General features: G+C 35.8%; 1 protein-coding gene across 11 annotated transcripts in view; it reads left to right on the top strand.

The window, feature by feature from the left end:
- The window catches only part of LOC105496884 (WD repeat and FYVE domain containing 3), a 307,925-nt gene that overhangs the window by 34,949 nt on the left and 249,465 nt on the right, over positions 1–23,511 (top strand). The gene's annotated exons all lie outside the window — the stretch shown is intronic.

The raw sequence follows: 23,511 nt of genomic DNA, 5'->3' as shown, positions 1-23,511 counted from the left end.
ATTGTAGCTTAGGACATGGTAATTTAAAAGCTTTGCATTGGCTTTCTTTATTTTAAAGCCTGTTCTCTGAAAAAGATCTCACTTATTCCTACTAAAATGTGGATAACTAGTAATAAGCTGTAGTAGTACTTCCTCCACATGTGTGGTAGTCTCCCCTTATCAGAGAGGGATATGTTCCAAGACACCCAGTGGAAGCCTGAAAGCACAGATAGTAGGGAACCCTATGTATACTATATTTTTTCTATACATACTTACCTGTAACCAAGTATAATTTATACATTAGGCACAGTAAGAGATTAACAATAACTACTAATAAAATATAACAATTATAATAACAAGTATTACAGTGAAAGTTATGTGACTATGGTTTCTATCAAAATATCTTATTGTGTATAATGTTTTTGGATTGTAGGTAATTGGAACCATGGAGGGTGAAATCATGGATAAAGGGGGAATATTGTAATACTTTAAAGATTTATCCATGTTATTGCATTCATCTATGTTACCCGGCATTAAAAAGGATAAAACTTCTGATACTTTTAATGCTGGGTAGTATTTCATTGTTTGGATAGTCCACGGTTTGTGTATCCATGCACCAGTTGATGGACATTTATTTGACTTTCATGAATAAAATGGTACAGTGCAATAAGATATTTTGAGAAAGGAAAGCTTTTTCATTTGACTTTTTGAGAAAAAAAGATTTGAATATAGGAGACATACTATTAGGTACCCAGCTCAGCTGCCAACTATGATTTTGGGTGAATTACTTTTTCTCTGTGCACCTGAATTTATTCAGATCCTGGCATTGCCACATACTAGCTTTGTGATCTTTACTTCTGGACATCAATTTCTACATCTTAAAAAAGGAGCAGATGATAGTGGTAGCTCATGGTATTGTTATGAAGAATTAACATATGTATTCAAACAGTTCCTGGCACATCGTTATCATTATCATCATCAATTTTTGAAATGAGTAGATTAGATTATATGACTGCAGAGGTCCCAGCTCACTAAAATATCTGTGGTCCTAAGATTTTCTGGTATGGACTAATATTTTTTTTCTTAATAAAGACCTTGGGGCATCTCCTTGAGTCCTAAATGGAGGCTAACTTTGGTATTGTTGATAGAAGTTATTTTGAATTAAGTATATGTGTGCTATCTCTTGCCACATACATTAGTTTTTAGGGCTGCTATAACAAAGTACAAAAAACTGGGTGGCTTAAATGACAGGAATTTATGGTCTCACTGTCTGTATGATAGAAGTCTGAAGTCAGTGTTGCAGGGTTGGCTCCTTCTGAGGCCTCTGAGGGAAGGATTTGTTCCAGTCGTGTTTTCTTGGCTTTTAGGTGGCTGTCTTTTCCCTGTGTCTCTGTGCTTGGCCTTCCTTCTGTGCATGTCTCTTGTGTCCAGATTTTTTTTTTTTTTTTCTTTTTGAGTGAAGTTTCTGTCTTGTTGCCCAGGCTGGAGTGCAGTGATGTGACTTTGACTCACTGTAACTTCCGCCTCCTGGGTTCAAGAGATTCTCGTGCCTCAGCCTCCCGAGTAGCTGGGATTACAGGTGTGCGTCACCATGTCCAGCTGAGTTTTTTGTATTTTCAGTAGAGACAGGGTTTTGCCATGTTGGCCGGGCTGGTCTCCAATTCCTGACTTCAGGTGATCCACCCGCCTCAGCCTCTGAAGTGCTGGGATTACAGTTCTGCATGGCTGGGGAGGCCTCAGGAAACTTACAATCATGACGGAAGGTACATCTTCACTGGGCAGCAGGAGAATGAATGCCAGCAGAGGAAATGCCAGACACTTACCATCAGATCCCATGAGAGTCACTCATTATCACAACACCAGCATGGGGGAATCCTCCCCCATGAGCCGATTACCTCCACCTGGCCCCGCCCTTGACACATGGGGATTATGGAGGTTACAGTTCAAGGTGAAATTTGGGTGGGGACACAAAGCCAAACCATTTCACTGGGTATCCCTTAATCCAGTCATGTTGACACCCCAAATCAACCATCATCATACTTGGAAACTAATTTTATGGGTTCATTTTGTAATTCTTGTTATGGAAGGTAGTATAGTTGTGTTTCTGGAAGTGAAATTTGACCTAGTTGGCATTATCTGTAGGAGTTATTCTATAAGCGGTGTGTGTGTAACATGTGGAATAACATTTCTTTAGTAAATTTAGTCTTAAGAAAATCTCAAGTTTGTGGAGAAAAGATTATTTTTACAAACTTCATTAGGGTAGATGGAGCTTATACTTCTTAACCATATGATGACATGATTTTTACATGATTTTACAAGTGGTTATTTTTATAAGTAGTTGTTTAATTATAATTATTTGAATTACTGTAAATAGAATACATTTAATAGTAAACAAACACCTCATTGTTAGAAACGATGAGACATTTTTAAGTCTCACTAGATTTGGACGTTTAAGTCATACTATACAGAAATTGAGTAAATATAATTTAATAAGATTTCTATGTGGTTTTCTTTTTCACTTGTTAGCATGGTTAGCAGAAGTCATATATAGATTTAAGACTTTCTTTTGGTCCACCTATAGTGGACTGGGGAAAGCATTCTTATTTTTGAACAATTGATAATTTTTTTTCTTAGAAAAAACTGTTGAATTGATGGCAAAGGGGAAGGTCTGTTGAAACGATTATGGCAAAGGGGAAGGTTTAAGCTTAAGCTCTTAGGATGCTGTTACCAGGATACTGAGCTGAGAGTTTTGTTTTGTAATATACCTTCTTTTTATTATGAAAACTTCTAGAACTGGATAGATTTACGACTAGATTTTAGGCTTTAGATTCTTTGAAGAAAATAATGTTGCAAATTTTATGGTTTAGAAAAACATCACCCAGAAATGAAAGTCTGTGTCAAATGTATTAGAAAGAAAACATGTGTTGAGAGAGTTTAAAAAGCTGAAAGGGAACTCAGGAAAATGTAAATGAGTAAAGATACTTAAAGTGAAGTTTAAATTACAAAGTACAAAAAGTTCTTATAATCAGAAAAAAGTAAGTAGCAAAATAAAATTGCATTACTAAATAGAATTTTAGGATTTTAAAATCTAATTCAATTTTCTTTCCTTTGAACAAGTGATACTTACAATTTAAGACTTAGAAATACTAATCTTTTTAATCACCACTTTATCTTCTGTTGTGAAACTTTTTTCCTTTTTCTGTAGACTTTTGATTTATTAAATAGAGCCTGATGTTTGTATGGCCACATCACATTGATTTTCAACCCTTAGTATCCCTTACTTAGCACTTGTTTTGGGGACAAATTATACATTGATCTTTATCAACAGTATGATTTAAAAAAAGGTGTATTAATAAAGCAGATATGAAAGTGAAAAAATTGCAGTGTAATATGTGTTTTGTTTGGTTAAGGTCTCAAATTTAATCATGTTTTCTAGTTTAAATCATATTACTGCTTACAGCTTTTTTATTTTTTAATTTTTTTAGACGGAGTGTCACACTGTCACCCAGGCTGAAGTGCAGTGGTGCGATCTCGGCTCACTGCAACCTCTGCCTCCTGGGTTCAAGCAATTCTCCTGCCTCAGCCTCCTGAGTAGCTGGGATTACAGGCACCTACCACCATGCCAGTGAATTTTTTGTATTTTTAGTAGAGACAGGGTTTCACCATGTTGGCCAGGATGGTCTTGAACTCCTGACCTCATGATCCTCCCACCTCAGCCTCCCAAAGTGCTGGGATTACAGGCGTGAGCCACCACACCTGGCCTGCTTACAGCTCTTTACCCCAGGACAGATTTTCTGATATCTTCTTATTTCCTCATCTGTAACATGGGTTTATTAGTAATACTTAGAAGTATCAAAGGATTAAATGTGATAATGCTTATAAAGGACTTAATACTGTGCCTGGCACACAGTAAGTAGAAGCTAAATTTATATTAGCTGCTATTTGTTGTTAATAAGCATCACTTTTTTTTTTTTTTACTTCATTTTTACTTCAGAATTTTTGAGATTGAAATATAAACAAAATCATGTCCACAGCAAATGATCATATATATATATCCCTTGGTATTTAGTTGATTGGTTACATATTTTATTAGCATATTGACTTTATTTTTTCACTTGATCTTAGCCAAAAGCCAAGAAGTGATGTTTATTTGAAAAATAGAATAGAGTTTGCATAAAAAGATATAAGTTTAAAGGCATCACTTAAATTATTGACTTACAAAGAAAGGAGAGAAAAAGGAAATAGAGGGAATAAGTGTGTTCTCTTTGCTTAGGTCAGAGGTGATATTTTTGTAGTCATTAAGTTCTTAAAAAGTACAAGCACTAGGATGTCAAGTTTTCATTTTCTTTTTTAACGTTAACCACTAGCCCCCCTTTTCTGTTTCTTATTTTGTTTTGTTTTCACATAGGGGAAAGAAGTGGGGAGAAGGGATGCCTTTTCTCTTCATTGCCTTATAAAGGTCAAGTCATTCCCTGTGGTCCTGTGAGTGTCCCTTGAGGGTGCTTCAGTTTTATGAATATCTCTACTAAAAGGCATCTTTACATGGATTAATCTGGTTGTGAGATGACTAAGGCCCCTTGGTTGCATCCTAAGAAAGCTAAACTCTTTCTCCTTTTAGAAAAAGGATCTATGCCTAAGTAAAGTGAAATATGGAATTTGAAATGTAAGTGATATAGAAGGAAAAAGGAAAATTAAAAAAAATCAGAAATACAGACTCTGAAGCTGCTTATTATCGTCTTTGTGTGTATTGGGTGAGGCACCTAAAAAAGCCTAGCCGAGGATCGTATTTTGAAAATACAGATTCAGTATTTTTTGATTGAATGAATAATTTTTTGTGAATATGCCTATATTCCGGATTGAAATATGAGTTAAAGAATTACCAGATTTCAAAACATATACGGAAGGAAGTACAGGTTCTTTTTAGTCTTTGCTTGCTTTTTTAAACTTAACAAAGTAGTTTGAAACTACTTTGTAAGTTGTTAAGTTTTAACTACTTTGTATTTTCTATAAAAATTAGGATATTTTGATTCTTGCCTCCTCCAAATAGCTGAAATTATTTATAATGGTCTCCTTCCCTCCCTTCTACCTCATCATTTCTTCTCTTCCCCTTAATTTTTGACCTTTCAGCTTGGCTCTCTTATTTGATCATACTGCATGTTTTGTAGGAAGCAAATCATGTATCATATGTTTATGATGCAAGAATTGTTTTTCTCCTTAACAACATCTCTAGCTGTTTCTTACCTATATAATTGCCTAGTCCAAAACAAATTTCAAAAAGCCCTATAAGAATGTGTTTTCAGCCGGGCACGGTGGCTCAAGCCTGTAATCCCAGCACTTTGGGAGGCTGAGACGGGCGGATCACAAGGTCAGGAGATCGAGACCATCCTGGCTAACACGGTGAAACCCCGTCTCTACTAAAAAATACAAAAAACTAGCCGGGCGAGGTGGCGGGCGCCTGTGGTCCCAGCTACTCCGGAGGCTGAGGCAGGAGAATGGCGTAAACCGGGAGGCGGAGCTTGCAGTGAGCTGAGATCCGGCCACTGCACTCCAGCCTGGGCGACAGAGCCAGACTCAGTCTCAAAAAAAAAAAAAAAAAAAAAAAAAAAAAAAAAGAATGTGTTTTCGTAGTCATCTCTGAACCAGTGATGGTTTAAAATTAAAACTTTTTGAGATTTTTTTTTTTTTAAAAACCTTTGTCTTCTTCCAACATCAGTAGATAATCCTAATGCTTTGCTGTTTCTGAGTGATGAAAGGACATTTAGGAATAAGGCTTCCTTCTGTGGTCAGGAGTTACTGAAACCTTTACAGAATTTTATCAAAAAACAGAGTATCCCTCATGAAAAAACACTTCATGGTTTGTTATTACGGAGGCCCCACTATAGAATTAGATAGTCTAGGCGATGAGGGTTTTTAAAAATATGAGTTTATCTTTATTGCTCCTGTTTCTTGGATCATACATTTTTATGTTTTTTATTTCCTGTACCTATTAGAGAGTCTCCTTGTTGAAGGAATTCAGTTTTATAATGTTATGAATATGTTTGAAATCCACCCATTACCAGAATAATAGCTAATTATTATTAAAAATAATATTAATGGCAGCTCACATTGACTGTTTCCTAGGATTTTTTAAAAACACATCATGTCATTTATTTTTCTTATAATCCTATGAGATAGATTCTATTATTATTATTCTAATTTTATACTATTGGACAGGAGAAGTAACTGACCCAACGTCACAGGATTAGCAATGGCAGAGCCTGAATTCAAACCTAGGAGTCTGGCTCCAGGGCCCATGCATTTGACTGCTCTCCTATCCTGCCTCTCTAATCCATGAAGAAAGACATTGCTTATTTCTTTCTCTACCCTAAAAGGACATAAGGCATTTTTATTATATTTGAATTTATAGTTAAAGCTGATAGTCTGTGAATATTCATTAATATTAAACACAGGTTTCAAACATTTTATTCTATTGCTGATAAAAGTAAGAAAATGCACACTAATAAAGAAAGTTTGGACCAGAAATGATTTGTTCTATCTTCTCAAGTGACTCCAAAGAAGGTTACCATCCTACTTTGGGAAGAATGTATTGATTAGTAATTGAATCCCAGGCGTTGCTATGTTCTAATCATATTTTTGGTATTTAGTATGGTAATTTAACTCATTTGTTTCTTTGGAAGTTTACATCTGTATCTACATAGATGTCCATATTTACCTTCCCGCCTCACCCCGATGGCTGTTTTGAAGACAATTTTCCTGGTGACACATACTATAGATCTCAGTACAGGAAGTACAGCCAGGCTTCTGAGGACCTGAATATTTTTAGGTGCCTCCTCTCCTTTTTCTGTAGTTGCCTGTGTTTTTTGTTTTTGTTTTGTTTTGCTAAATGGTCTCTACTTTCTTATCAGTGTACAGTGGTCAATTGTGAGTGTTAAATTCAGCTAGCCTATAGTCCCCATAGATAAATAGCTCATAAAATTCTAAATTCTAACTTGCTAGGGAAGAGAACCCATTTATCTCACAACATGGAGGATGTCTAACACTGTTCACTCAGCTATCGTTGGAAGAGTCTAGTTAGGTGTTCACAATAAAGTCCCTTTTCAGTGAGTAGGGAAAGGGCAGTTTCTCTAAGAAGGGGATATGTGCAAGAAGAAAATAAATACCTTTAGTATTTAAATAATTTTAGTAATACCCAAAGAAAAAACGTTTTGATATACGTTTTTAATTTGAGTTAGCCCTTTGCTTTTTCTTGCCTGCATGGATGTTGGGATTTTGTGGAAGACTTATTTTCATAGCCTTTAGCTTATTCATCTGGAATGGGAATACATTTTAAGTCTAATTTAATAGTGTAAAATGGTGTGTGAACATAAATGAATGAGGTTTTCAGTGGTATCTTATGTTAGAACTGTATTTTGAAGAAGCATAGGTTTGTAAAACACTTGTTTTCTCTGAAGTGTATTTCTGCAAAAATGTGTGGTGACCGTAGCCATCTTTCTAACTTTCTTTAGGTTCATTGTACTCCTCATTGTCTGCATGCTTTGCCTAAGGCCTGGGTCTCAGGGTGATTGGACCATTTAAGAATAAGACAAAAGTACTTACTACGTAATAAATAGAAAATAACATCTGTGAGATTGTATAAGGTATATGCAAATAACAGATTTTTATAAAAATACAATTTGCTCCTTTACCCTCTGTTGACCTTGGTAAGACGTTCTAATGAAAACTATGAAAAACATGATTTAAGAAAAGATTTGTGCAGTATACCCACACATTATCATATTTGGTACCATGGGAAAATTATATGGTTTTATACTTAAAGTATTGGTGATATACATTTGTTTATGGAAGGAAAAAAAAAGAGTAGAGTTGTAATTTTGTGTATTCTTCCTCAGAACCTGATTAGAGTGGTAACCCTTTTAAGATTTAGCAGTTAGCACTTTGTAGACTAAGAGGAAGTTGTTATTTCTGCTCTATCAATAATACTAGATATCTAGGTTGGGTGCAGTGGCTCACATCTGTAATCCCAGCACTTTGGGAAGCCGAGGCGAGTGATCACTTGAGGTCAGGAGCTCAAGACCAGCCTGGCCAATATGGTGAAACCCCATCTCTACTTAAAAAAAAATACAAAAATTAGCTGGGCGAGATGGCGGACGCCTGTAATCCCACCTACTTGGGAGGCTAAGGCAGGAGAATTGCTTGAACCTGGGAGGCAGAGGTTGTAGTGAGCCTAGATTGTGCTATACTCCAGCCTGGGTGACAGAGACTCCGTTTCAAAGAAGAATACTAGAAATCTGAAAACAAGTGTAGACTGCCCAATGGATTAATCTCCCCCTTACCTTTTTAAACCGAGTTTTGTATTTTGAAAAATTTAAGCATGCAGAAATGTTTAATGAATAATACAGTGAACATCCAAACACCTTCAACCTTGATTCAATAATTACCAACATTTTGCTACATATATTCTTGTGGAATATGTACATTTTAGAGAGGGGTGTGATACTGCTGGACCATTTGAAAATAATTTCAGACCTTATGTCATTTTACTCTTAAAAACTACATACTTTAATATGCATCTCATAGAAGTAAGGACTTTGTTTACATGACCACTTATTAATTACCATATGTGAAAAAGAACAATAGTTCTGTGTTAAATTCAGTCCATATCTTAATTCTCCAGTTGTCCTCAAAACTTCCTTTATAGTTTTTTTCAAACAACAATCTAGTTAAGGTCTACATATTGCATTTGCTTATGTCTCTTTATTCTTTAAAAAATCTAGATTAGTTTCCCTTATCCTGCTTCTCTTTTCACTATTCATCTCTTTTTCTTTCTCTCTTCCTTTCTTTTTTGATAATACTGACTTTTTGAAGAGTCCAGACCAACTTTCTTGTAAAAATCCACATTGTCCATTTGTTTCTTCCTGGGTCTGCCTAGTGAAGTCAGAAAGTATTCCTGCCACAGGAGCAGGAAGCCACATGAGATATATTTTTAAAAACTTCCCAGGGCATTAGATAGTGACTAGAAGTAGTTATTACTTGGTTGAAGTTAACAAATGGGAACAATTAAGAGAGGTTTCTTTGAGGCTAATAGAGTAGAAATTGGAAAATAATAGGAAAAGAAAGAGGTTAAAGGAAATGCATATGGCACTGAGGCATGATACTAGGTGAGTTACTTAATAAAGAGGGAAGAGACTTGGAAATCATAGTCCTCAGCACCTAGAGGGTTAATTGTCCATTCTGTGCTAGCTAAGTAGCTGAATGAGTGAATGAAGAAACACCTTTAGATTTTCTCTTCTGAGCTTAACTACTACTGGAAGAGCAAAGGAGGTTGTGAGCATTAAACCTTTTGTAGGAATGCTATGAGGTTTTCCATGGAAGTGTACATGTAATAGTATATTGTACTGGTTCTTGCAAATTTTCAAGGGCAAATTTGAAGCCATGATCTTATACTTTGGCTATATCTTTATGCTTTATAATGATTGTGTAGGTACTGTAGTTGGAAGGTACTGTAGTAGGAAAAGTTTTAGAAGCACAGGATTTTAGTTTTAAATGCTGTTCCTACCACATACTAAGCTAAGCAGCCCTGTTCAGGTATACCTTTTCCTCTGACCATTTCCTCCTTTGTGATGATGAAACAACATTGTGTAGGTGAAAGAGCAGAGGATTGGGTGTAAGGCAGACAGACCTGTTTCTAAGGCCTGGTTTTTCTGGTTTCTAGCATGTGACCTTGGGCTACTTAACTTTTCTTATTCTCAATGTTCTGTTTTGTAAAAATGGAATTGATAGTATCTACTTCATGTGATTGTTGTTAGGATTAAAGAGATTGTTCATGTAAACCCTGAATGTGGAGCCTGGCATATGGTAGGTATTTGGCATATGTTAGCTTTCTTCCCAGAAGGTTATTGTGAGGATCAAGATAAATGGTCAACTAAATGTGAAATGCCTTTGTAAAGAATAAAGTCCTACACAGAAAAATTAGCCAATGCCTAGGAAATAGAATATGGATATAAAGCTGTGTACGTATTTCTATTCATTTTACATTGTAGAAACCTCTGCAATGATAGTATCCTAAGAAATATTGTAAATGCTAGAAAATAACTTTTCAGAAATCTACTTTTTAATAAAATAGATCTAATTGTTAGGTATTAAAATATTGCAATTAATTTTTTTTTTTTTGTATAGAAAAAGATTCCTTTAATCTCTCAGGGCTGTGCCCTAAAATCATTGTGCCTATGTGAATGTGTATGTTTATAGCCTGAGTGCTTCCCCCATTAATGTAGCTTTTAGGAATTTATTTATAAAAATTTTTATATTAACAAAAAAATAAGCTGATCACAGTTTTTGCAGTTTGGCATTAGAAAATAATATCTAACTCACAATCATGACTCATTGCAGCCTTGACCTCCTGAGCTCTGTCGTTTCTCCCACCTCAGCCTCCTGAGTAGCTGGGACTATGGGTGCACACTACCCCAACTGGCTAATTTTTGAATTTTTAGTAGAGATGGGGTTTCACCATGTTGGCCAGGCTGGTTTAGAACTCCTGACCTCAGGTGATCCACCTGCCTTAGCCTCCCAAAGTGCTGGGATTACAGGCATGAGCCACCATACCTGGCCTGGAAGTTTTATTTTCATGCTTGGAGCATGGTGTATGGAACCCGCTACTAAGAATTTTATTAGCATTAGAGATTGATAAGAACTTTATTAAGAATCTCTTCCCCTGTAGGAGAGGCAAAATTTCACCTCCATCCTCTTAGGGTAATAGTTGGGCCCAAGAATTAAATTGCCATTAACAGGAGAAAAGCATACACATTTATTTAATAACAGCTTTATGTGGCATAGGAGCCTCATAAAGAAATGAAGACCCAAAGAAGCAGTGAAAGACAAACACTTATATACTGAGTTGGACAAAGAGCAGTAACTTGCAAAAAATGTGATAAGGCAGAAGGGCTTGGGCTAGGGTAGTCAAGTGGGCGGAGAAGTGGTTGGGATGATAAGAATTTGTGTAACAGAGTTGTTTGTACAGATTTCCTTTGGCCTCAACTTTTTATTCTTGATGATAAGAATGCTGTTTTCTTTCCAATATAGGAATTTCATCTCCTACTTCTAAGAAACAGTATGGTCAGAATGATCTTCTTGTACCTGCTGTTTTTTTAAGTGCTTTTAACTTAAGTAGTCAGTATGCCAGAATGGCATTTTGGGGTGGCATATTCTTAACTCATTTACCCCCAAAGACTATGATGATTTTCCCCTCTTTCATTATTTGCAAACCTAAAGAGACAGGCTAACTGCTTTTGTAAGTTCAAAGATCTCACAGCACGTGTCCCAGCTGAATAGAAGATAGGCCAAACGCTTCCATTTTTAGCTGTCATTTAATGCTTTAAGCAATATACAAGGAGTAAATTAAATAACTCTGTTGCATATGGGATTCCTTGGCTGGGTGTGGTGGCTTCCGCTTGTAATCCCACACTTCAGGAGACTGAGGCAGGGGGATTGCTGGCATGGTGGCGCACACCTGTAGTCTTAATTACTGAGAAGGCTGAGGCAGGAGGATCCCTTGAGTCCAGTAGGCTCAGGCTGCAGGGAGCTTTGATGGTGCCACTGCACTCCAGGCTGAGCAAGTAGAGCAAGACCCTGTCTCAGAAAACAGCAGCAACAACAACAAAACAGACTTTGCTTCGGTAAAAGCAATAAGATTGAAAAAAAAAATTCTTATTGTACTGTTGGCCATATTTACATGCTCAGACCTATAGAAACCTAACAAAAGAACCCATCTATAAACTGAATTGATCTTTGATCCTTTACTCTGTCTCCCTTGACACACACACACTCACACTTACAATTTTTAAATTGAAGTTTAAAGAACAAATGTTATTTGTTATAAAAAGATTGAATGTGATGATTAAAACAACTTTTTAGGGGGAGAGGAGGCTGTAGTGTGACATGTTTATTGCCTCTGTTTAGTTTGTTTTCTTTTCCATCTATAAACTGGAAAAGAAATATAAGAAGCAAGCTTTTTGTCTTGAGGAGACTCTTCAATGTGTATTTGGCTATCTGTTGTATTTTATATTCTCAGTATGAAATATCAATAAATGTTTTTATTTATAAAATCTAGTTGTTATTGTGCAACTTGACATTCAACATAAAAGTTACTTAAAACTTTTTACTGATATCTAAAATCTACAGGTATAGGTGCTGAAGTAGGATACTAGAATCCGGATACAGATATATATTGTGTAACTTTTATGTATATTATACATATATGCTGTATATGTGTATATTTTTATATACAATAAATGTATAGTTATATATTAATGCCTTGAATTGAGAAATTGAAAATTTAAAAATGAAAACAGGCCAGGCACGGTGGCTAACGTCTGTAATCCCAGCACTTTGAGAGGCCAAGGTGGGTGGATCACGAGGTCAGGAATTCAAGACCAACCTGGCCAAGATGGTGAAACCTTGCCTCTACTAAAAATGTAAACATTAGCCAGGTATGGTGGCATCACAGCTACTAGGGAGGCTGAGGCAGAGAATTGCTTGAACTCGGGAGGTTGAGGTTGCAGTGAGCTGGGATTGTGTCATTCACAGCACTCCAGCCTGGGTGACAGAGCGAGACTTGGTCTCAAAAAAAAAAAAAAGAAAAAAAAGAAAGCAATAGAAACTTGGTTCCATATTTGCTTATAAATATTTAAGCAATATTTATCAATATATATTGATAAATATTGATTATGAATAATACTGTTCTCAAGTAACATTTGATAAAATGTCAGATATTGATAAAGACATATAAAAATACTTTTCTCTGTTTATGCTTGCTATTTCGTTAGGAATAATTGAGAGAGGGTTATCTTAAAATGCTAACATTTTAATGCTAGACCAATCTCTGTTTTACTAATAGACTTTTCTTTTAACTTTTTCCTTCCCTTCTTTTCAATTTTCTGCCTTTCCATTTCTTTTCCTTCCCTTCTTTTCCTTGCATTTCTTTTCCCTTCTTTGCTTTTAATTACCTTTCCTTCTTCCAGGGTTCTTACATTATTTGTATAAAAGGCACTGAATATATTCCTTAATAGCAGTTGCTTTAAGATTGCATCCGAGAAGGCTCTTGCAGTTGTTTTATGACTATATCAATTATGTTATACCAGCTTTTAAGTCTCTGGGCAGTAATTTTTGCTTACTTGCTTCTCAAGATCCAAAATAATATATTTTATTAGTGTTTTTTTCAAGTTAAGTTCTTTCCTACCTATATTTAGGACAAATTAAGAAATACAGGGAGTGACATATTCACATTTCATTGAGGGAAGTCACTCTGTAGCAGTGTGTAGAATGATTTAGGTCCAAGACTGGAGGAACGGTGATCATTAGTAGATTGTAGCAGTAAGTCAGATGAGAAATGCTAAGTGATTAGGTCCTACACCAATTTGGTATGATTGGAGAAAACAAAGGTCATATTAATGATATTCCCTTAGGAAATTCTCCTTTGGGGTGTAGGAGTTATAGAAAAGGAAGGAAATGAAACTATTGAGTAATCTAGGTTAACTGTCGTTTCTAGTGGGATGACTAGTTGGCACTGGTCCTTTTCAGCTGTGTAGGAATTATAAAAGAAGGAATGGATTTTAGAGAGAAAAATAATGTGTTAGTTCCTGAATATAATGATTTTTTTGGAAATAATTTCAAACTTGCAGAAAAGTTGCAAAAATAATATAAAGAGCATCCATGTACCCTTTATCCAGATTCATCTATTGTTAGCCTTTTGTCCCAAATGCTTTATTACTCACTTTTTCTCACTTTGTGCATGTATGTATATATTTGTAAATATACATGCATGCAGGTATTTATTCTTTTCATTTAGCCATTTGAGAGTTACATTGAACATATTATAGCCCTTTAGTCCTAAATGTGTTTGCGTAGATTTCTAAGAATAAGGATCATCTCTTACATTAGCAGTCTAAAAACCTAAGTAGACTTAACATTCTTACTTTAATCTGCCATTTTCTAATTTTGTTATCTGAATAAATGCCTTCTAAGGCAGTTTTCTTCTCCTCCAGTGAAGGAATTAGTCAGTGATCATATGTTGCATTTATATTTGATGTCTTTTTAGTATCCTTTAATCTAGAATAATTCTTCAACCTTTATCTTTTATTATATGACATTTTAAAAGTACACAGTCATCCTTTCCTTTTTCAGAAGTTATTTTTTGTTTGTTTTCTTACTTTTTGTTTGTTCCTTATTTTTTTATTTGTTTGATGTTTCCTCTTGATAAGATTTCAGGTTATACATTCCTGGATGGAATATTAGATAAGGAATATATCTTTCTGAGCATATCACATCTATAGGTGCCAACTGTTCTGCCTTTCATTTGTGATGGAAATTTTGACCATTTCATTGTCTGATTTTTCCACTATGTAGTTACTACATGTATTAGTTCGTTTTCACGCTGCTGTGAAGAAATACCTGAGACTGGGTGACTTATAAAAGAAAGAAGTTTAATTGACGCACAGTTCCACATGGCTGGGGAGACCTCAGGAAACTTACAATCATGGTGGAAGGGGAAGCAAACACACCCTTCTTCACATGGAGGCAGGAGAGAGAAGTACCGAACAAAAGGGAAAAAGTCCCTTACAAAACCATCAGATCTCTTGCGAACTCCCTCACTATCATGAGAACAGCATGGAGGTAACCACCCCTATGGTTCAATTACCTCCCACCGGGTCCCTCCCATGACATGTGGGGATTATGGGAGCTACAATTCAAAATGAGATTTGGGTAGGGACACAGCCAAACCATATTACTACGTGTTCCTTGCTACTAATAAACTGTCTACTGGGAGGGAGACACTTTAAGACAGTTAAAATATACAACTCCTCATAACATTTCATCCCCTGTATTTGCATCCATTGATGATACTTGCTTGAATCAATCTTTACTATTATAGTTGCAAAGTGATTTGCATTTATACTCTCTGCATTTACCAGTTATTACTCAGTGTTCTACTGTAGTAAGAGCCCTTCTCTTTATCTATGTGTATTGTTGTATTTATTGTTAATTTGAATTTATGGTTTCCTATTTTTCCCTTAATGCTTAACATTTCGTTAACTGTCTGTAAATATTTTGGAGCTCATATGGTTCCAGTCCTCACCAGTGGCACCTTCTTCATGCTGGCTCTTGTATCCTTTTATGTGTTCCCATCATTTTTTTAAGCAAGTCATTATTTTCATGCTTTATAATAAGTTTCATCTTGTGCGTTTACTGCCCAGCACTGGAGTCAGTCATTTCTCCTAGGAGCCCTGGTCCTTCTTATTGGGTGATAGTATTAGAAACCAAGATCTGGATGCTTTGGTATGTATGTTATTGCTGGGTATCTTTGCTTCTAGGCCCTATCAGGGAACAAGCTAGAAAATGTATACATGTATATGTGTATACACACACACACACACACAAATATGTGCATGTGTTGCATGTATATGCCCATGTAACATGCATATACATATGTGAATATGGGTATATTTTTTTCAAAATAAAAATTCGCATTGATACCTCCAATTCTCCATTTTTCTATAATGAGAACATGGGCTCCCAATCATGCCAACATTTTACTCATTTGATCTAAACGAGTACCATCTAAAATGGTTTCAGAATTGTTTCACATATATCACTAAAAACAAAAACAACATGCTACCCTGGTAGATAACCAACCTTGTTGTTTTTTCATTTATCTTTCCAATGTTTCGTTTTATAATGATTAGTAGATATGTGTGTTTTCTTATTTCCCCTTTTTTCCCACACAGAAAATAGCATATTGTCTGTGTAAACACTTTGGCACTTAGCTGTTTTCACTGGAAAATATACCCTGGAAATTATTCCATATCAGTTCATAGAGGTCGTCATCATTCTTTTGTGTGTATGTACACCAGTTCATTCATCTTCTTTTCTATGTTTGTGTATCCACATAGTTTCTAGCAATTTACAGTTATACAGTGCTGTAATTAATAACCTTGTGTCTTTTCATACTGTTGGGGGTGTATCTTCAGGATAAATGTAGGAGTGGAATTACTAGGTTGAAGTGGTAAACGCCTATGTAGTTTTGCTAGATGTTACCAAATTCCCTTCCATAGGGTTTGTACTGTTTTGCATTCCCATCAGCAACGTATGAGAGTGCCTGTTTTCCCACCGCCTTACCAAGAGAGTCTATTGTCAAGCTTTTGAATTTTTGCCAATCTGAAGGGCAAAGAAAAGGTATTTTGGTGTAGTTAGAATGTGCACTTTTCTTATTATGAGTGAGGTTTAACATCTTTTCCCATCTATCAGAGCCATATATGTAGGGGGAGATGTCTGTCTATATCTTTTTTCATTTTTCTCTAGGAGTTTTGGTCTTTTTAAATTATTATTAAGCTCTTTGAATGTTGAGAATATTAGTTCTTTATCTGTAATGTATATTGCAAGTATTTTCTCCCAATTGTCTCATTTGTTTTTTGACTTCGCTTTTGGTGGTTTTTACCATTCCCAATTTTTACATATGTATATATATGTTCAAATTTACTAATGATTTTTATTATTGCCCTCACATTTTGAAGTCATAGTTATAAAACATAAGGAGTTTGAAATGAATTTGCTGTGTTTAATAGAAAAGGAATGAGATGGTTATCTGTACCAGATGCTCTATTTATCCTTGTCCCGTAGTCTTACATTGTAAAGCCTGAATGAGAAAAACATCTGCTACTATGTATAGAGTATGTAAGTTAATTTATTTTACTTTGAACTTTTTGAATAGAAAACTTCAGATATCCATAAAATCAACTCATGTATCTGTCACCTAGCTTTAGTAATTATCATTTATTTTAAAACTTCCTTACTAAGTGACTTAGATTATACGTTTTCAGTTATTGTGAATTATCCTTGTAAAGAGGAAGGTTTGGACTAGCCTAGTAGGCTTTAGCCAACTGGCCTCCTGGGCTCTCTTGGCTTCTTTTCAATGGTCTTGACACCAGACCTGACCTCTTTTAGGCTTCTGTAACTTCACCATTTCCATGAAACTGAAGTTTATAGAAAAAAGATAAAAAAGGTAATAGGTCAGAAACTAGTAATGTTACCATGAAGCAGTGAAATAATTCAGAAGGCTTGGCCAATTGATGCTTTAAAAGTTATATCTCTCCACTAAAACACACACACACACGAAAAAGAGGTATCTATTCATCTTTTTTTGTGTGTATGATATATAAAATATATATCTGTTCATAGCTATATACTTTGTTTCATGTATATGTTTTTGTTTGATATATAAAATATATATCTATTCATCTCTTTTTTGTGGTTTAATGTTATTAGAGGAGAGCCAGCAAACATCTTTTATCAATGAGTCTAAAAAGACAGCTTATAGATGTTTGCCAGCCAGAGTCTAAATGTAACATAGAAAATACTCAAAAATTCTAATTTGCTTAATGGAATTTTGCCTGTACTACAGTTATTTTGAAGTGAAATTACATTACTTTCATTTGATAACTTCCATAGAAATTGTTTTATTAATTCAGTATATTCATTTTCAGTTTATCAAGAGTCCATTATTTGGCAGAATGACTAGAGATCAGTAGAGCTCTGGAATTTCTTCATTTAATTTTAAGTTCTTGTATTCTATTTGGAGCAACATTCTTGATACATTGACATCCAGTTGAAGTACTACATTAGAGTGTCAGAATAGCTTTTCCCTCCTGCCTAAGTACAAACTGATCAGTCACTTGCTGCTGATAATCATATGTGAGAATTGCAGTATTCTTCAGAAAATACTTGTAACAGAGGCAGGAAGGAAAATCAGTGAATTCTTCATCTAATGATTGTAAATCATTTGCATAAGTAAAGTCCACGTTTGTTTTCTTTTTCTCATTGAGAATAGCAGTGGTAGTGATCATGGCATGACAGAGTGCTTTCTGGCAAGAAGAGGATAGAGAGAACTGGTATAATGATGGGAGGATGTTGCTGCATAGAACCGTATTCATTATTTTTTCTCTGCCCATCTCTTGTGAACTTACTAGATTAACTGATGAACTTACCTTTTGCTTGCGTTTTGCATTTCTTGAACTTATTTTTGTGTCATTCTGTTTTTAGTTTATAATGTTGTTCATCCCTTTTCTGAAATTACAGCTTGTCCACAAAAAAGACAGTTTTCTTGTACCTATCCAGCATGATAAAACATGATCTTTTTATGAGTAATACTTACCCCTAAATATATGACAAGGTTCTACTTCTGTGGATTAGGAACATAAAATGTAATTTCAGGACTAAGTTTATTATGAAACAGGTTCTTTATTAGTTTGTGGAAAATCATAGCATTCCTGATTAGAAAACAACATGGTAAGTAATTGGTTTTGTGGCACTTGCCAAAAGCATGCAACACATTGTGGGGGTGAGCGAGGGGTATGTGTGTATAATTAAAACCTTTTTCCCCCAGTTCCTGTTAATTGAGGTCTGTACACTTAAAGCTTCTACTACTCTGAGGTTCTACAGTTTTGATTATTAAAAATTTGAGTGCACATATTTTTCTCCTGAGAGCCCCATTTTTAAACTGGCTTAAAGAGAGAATTCTAGATGTGGAAATAGAAACAGTAAAAATAGACAACTAAAGATCTCAAGTCTGCAGTGAACTTGGCTTTTATTTCTGTGGAGTGTTTGTGAGTTTAACTTGGCTTGAATACCAAGTTCTTGCTATAAAAACAAATCCTTTGGGGTTCATTTATAGGCTTCTTCTTTAGTGTGGCCAGGGACTTGGATGCCTTATTTTAATGCTGAATATATACTTTGAAGCTAGTACTGTATTAGTTTATGTTTGCCTGAAAATTTTGTGGCGATAGACTTTCGATCAAATTAAATTCTGTTTCAGGAATAATATTCAATCTTAAATGCCTTTTTGAAATTGTGGAATATATACTACCTAAAAATGACCATTTTAACAATATTTAAGTGTACAATTCAGCACCATTGTATATGTTCAGGATGTTGTGTAACCATCACCACTATCTATTTCCAGAAGTTTTTCATCATGCCAAACAGAAGCTCTGTACCCATTAGGTAATAATTCCCATTCTCCTCTCTCCTGGCTCCTAGCCACCTCTGTTCTGTTTTCTGTCTCTATGAATTTGCCTATTCTAGGTATTTTATATTAAGAATTATTATACAATATTTGTCATTTTGCGTCTGACTTTTTTCACTTAGTATAATCTTTTCAAGGTTCATGTATGTTGTTGCATGTATCAGAATTTCATTTCTATTATAGAAGAATAATATTCTACTGTATGTATATAACACATTTTATATATTTGTTCATCTGTTTACACACACCTGAGTTATTAACACCTTTCATTACTGTGAAAATTGCTGATAATAACATTGACATACGAGATTCTGTTTGAGTCACTGTTTTCAATTCTTTTGAAAACAGAATTGCTGGGTTGTATGGTAATTCTTTGTTTAACTTTTTGAGGAACCAGTAAACTTGTTTTCCACAGTGGCTGCACCATTTTGCATTTTTCTAGCAATACATGAGGGTTCCAGTTTCTCTACATTCTTACTAGCACTTGTTATTTTCTATTTTTTTGGAAAGTAGCTATCCAAATAGGTGTTAAGTGGTGTCTCATTGTGGTTTTGATGTGCATTTTCCTAATGATTAAATTATATTGAGAGTTTTTACACATGCTTACTGACAAGATACAGTTGACCCTTGAGCAACTCAGGGCTTAGGGTTGCCAATGCCCTTGCAGTCAAAAATTTATGTATAACTTTTGACTCTCCCAAAATGTAACTACTGCTAACCTATGTTTTTTTCTTTCTTTTTTTTTTTTTTTTTATTGTTGTTGTTGTTTCGAGATGGAATCTCGCACTGTCATCCGGGCTGGAGTGCAATGGCGCGATCTTGGCCCATTGCAGCCTCCAAGTTCAAGCGATTCTCCTGCCTCAGCTTCCTGAGTAACTGGGATTACAAGCACCTGCCACCACGCCCAGCTAATTTTTTGTATTTTTAGTAGAGACGGTGTTTTACTATTTTGGCCAGGCTAGTCTCGATCTCCCGACCTCGTGATCCGCGCACCTCAGCCTCCCAAAGTGCTAGGATTACAGGTGTGAGCCACTGCGCTCGGCCCTAATAACCTACTGTTGAAGGCTTAGCACCAACATGAACAATTGATTAACATGTATTTTGTATGTTACACTTAATGTATGTATTCTTAAAGTAAGCTGGAGAAAAGAAAATGTTACTAAGAAAATCATCAGGAAAAGAACATGTATTTACCATTCATTGAGTGAAAGTGGATCATTATAAAGGTCTTCATCTTCATCATCTTCACATTGAGTAGGCTGAGGAAGAAGAGAAGGAGTTGGTCTTTGCAGTCTTAGGAGTGGCAGAAGCAGAAGATGTGGAGAAGGTGGAAGGGAAGGAATAGGTAGAAGGGGAGGCCAGGGAGGCAAGAGAGGCAGGCACACTGGTGTCATGTTACAGAAATACATTTTAATTTCTTTCTTCCTTTTTTTTTTTTTTTTTTGCTTTATTTCTCTAAAAATATTTCTTTTCCAATCCTTCTTCCGCCATTAGGTTTAGTTTCAGTGCCTGTATCATGGAAGAGTCCGTGTCATAAAAGAAGTCTTGGATAATCAGAATCCTTCTTCTAGATTGTCTAATGTTGATTTTTTTCTGGCACTGCTTATTCTACATCTTCCTCCTCATTGTCTGCTACTAGTTCAGAAGCACTCATCTTCATCAAGCTGTCTTCTGTTAATTCCTCTGATGTGGTATGTACTAGCTCTTGAGTTTCTCCAAGATCCATATTTTGAAACCCTTCACCCCTCACCTTTTTTGCTATATCTGCAGTCTCTCACAATTTCCTGATCAACTCTATCATACATCTTATGAAATCGTGCACAACATCTGGGAACATTTTTCTCCAATAGGAACATACTGTTTTGGGCTTGATGGCTTTTATGGCTTTTTCTGTAACTATGATGGCATCTTCTATGGTGTCATTTTTCTAGACTTTCATGATGTTGTCTCTGTCAGGGTTCTCTTCCATTGGTTGACAGTCCTTTCCATAGAGTAGTGAACCTTAAAGGTCTTTATAATGCCCTTATTTAGAGGCTGAATTAGAGATGTTGTGTTTGGGTTCAAGTAGACCCTTCAATGCGTAGGTATTGAGTTCATGAGGTTCTGGGTGGCCAAGGGCATTGTCTAATACCAAAAGAATTTAAAAAGGCAGTCTCTTACTTTCTAACTTCAGTGACAAAGTATCAGTGGAAGCAATCCAGAAAGCACTCTCATTTCCAGCCCTTCTTGTGGTACAACCAAAATACTGGCATTTGGTGTTTACCTTTTCCCTTCAAGACTCAGGGTTTAGCAGCTTTCTGGATGAGGACACTTCTGATTATAAACCCAACTGCATTTGCTCAAAACAGTAGAGTTAGTCTATCCCTTTATACCCTTAAATCCTGGTACTCACTTCCCTTCTATAGTAATAAATGTCCTTGGCAAGCTGTTTTTTTAGGATAGGGTACTTTCATCTACAATAAAAATCCAGGCAGATGTACTTTATCCTCAATGATTTTTTTTTTTTTAATGTCTGGGTACTTGTCTGCTGCCTCTTGGTTGGCAGAAGCTGCCTCTCCTGTTCTCTTGACATTTTTAAGCCATACCTCTTTCTGAAATTACCAAGCCATCCTTTGCTGGCATTAAATGCTGCAGCTTTAGATCCTTCATGTTATTTTTGCTTTAAATTGTCATATAATGACTTAGCTTTTTCTCAAATCATATTAGAGTTCTTAGATATGCCTTTCTTATAGCAACCCTGTGCCCACAATAAAGGTGGATTTTCATTATGAGATAAAAAAGTATTTTGCAGAAAGCGCAAGGTTTTGTGCCTTCTGGGAGAGCTGCAGTGTTGGCTTCACCTGTTTCCCTTTCTGTTTTTACAGTGGTCCTTTATGCTAGATTTGTTTTCCTTGAAATAGTCAGCAACTGTACCTGCAGACCTCAATCTAAGGTACATATCAAGCAATTCAACTTTTCCTTGTTATGTCTTGACTTTTCTCTGCTTCTTGGGAACACAACCAGCATCACTAGTGGCACTTTGTGTGAGTTCCACGGTGTTAGTCAGGGTTTATGATATTGAGCCAAACATGATGAAAAATATATGCATGAACCTCGAGACACATTTTGTTGCCATATACAACTTACTGGAGAGAAGAAGTGCTCTGGCAGAGATAATTAGCATCACATAGTGTTTTAATGAATACTCGCAACATTTGAGCTTACCACTATAGCGACAAGAGATGGCTACAAAGTTATTTTGGTAGTAGAGCCTGTACTACAGTTAATTTTATGCAGTTATGATTTAATACTGCATCTTCACTGTTTACATTTCTCTTGATTATGAATGGCACCATGTACAGTCTGTGCATGTGTAAGTTTTGATAAGTTTTAACTTTTTATAGTAGATTTGTATATATTTTATGGTAAAAAATGATAAAAATAGACTGGTATCTACATATATTTTATGCATTCATGACCTACTTAATTTTTTCTTATTTTTTTCAATATTCCTAGGCTATGAGATTTGTCTGTAAGATTTTTCAAATTGTCACAGATCTCCAAAAAATTTCTAATATATTTATTGAAAAAATTCACATGTAACTGGACCCAAATAGTTTAAACCTGTGTTGGTTAAGGTTCAAGTGTATATATCTTCTTCAGTGAAATGTGTGTTCATATCCTTTGCTCCTTTGCCCTTTTTTTCTTTTTTAAGAGACAAAGTCTCACTCTGTCACCCAGTCTGGAGTGTAGTGGTGCGATTTTGGCTCACTTTGACCCTCCATTCCTGGGCTCAAGGAATCCTGTTGCCTCAGCCTCCTGAGTGGCTAGTACTACAGGCGTGTGCCACATGCCCAGCTAATATTTTAATTTTTTGCAGAGGCAGGGGTCTCACTATGTTTTCCAGGGTGGTCTCAAACTCCTGGCTTCAAGTGATCCTCCCACCTCCTTTGCCCATTTTTAAATTGGGTTGTTTATCTCTTTGTTGTTGAGTTATAGGGGTTCTTTATGTGTTCTGGATAACCCTTATCAGATGTATGATTTCGCAAATATTTTCTTTCATTCTGAGTAAAACTCTGTTGATAGTGTCCTTTGGTGTACTAAAGTCTTAAGTTTTATGAAGTCCAGTTTATCTATTTTGTTTCCTGTGGTTTTGGTGTCATATTTAAGAAACCATTGGGCTAGGCATGGTGGCTCATGCCTGTAATCCCAGCACTTTGGGAGGCCGAGGCAGGTGGATCACCTGAGGTCAGGAGTTCGAGACCAGTCTGGCCAACGTGGTGAAGCCCTGCCTCTACTAAAAAAAAAAAAAAAAAAAAATTTAGCCAGGCATGGTGGTACACACCTGTAATTCCAGCTACTTGGGAGGCTGAAGCAGGAGAATTGCTTGAACCTGGGAGCTGGAGGTTGCAGTGAGTGAGATCGCACCACTGCACTCCAGCCTGGGTGACAGAGTGAGATTCTGTCACAAACAAACAACA

This window comes from Macaca nemestrina, chromosome 3 (genome assembly GCF_043159975.1).
Source record: "Macaca nemestrina isolate mMacNem1 chromosome 3, mMacNem.hap1, whole genome shotgun sequence".
Taxonomy (NCBI): Eukaryota; Metazoa; Chordata; class Mammalia; order Primates; family Cercopithecidae; genus Macaca; species Macaca nemestrina.
The sequence above is the reverse complement of the archived record's forward strand: the minus strand, read 5'-3'. Positions and strand labels throughout refer to the sequence as shown.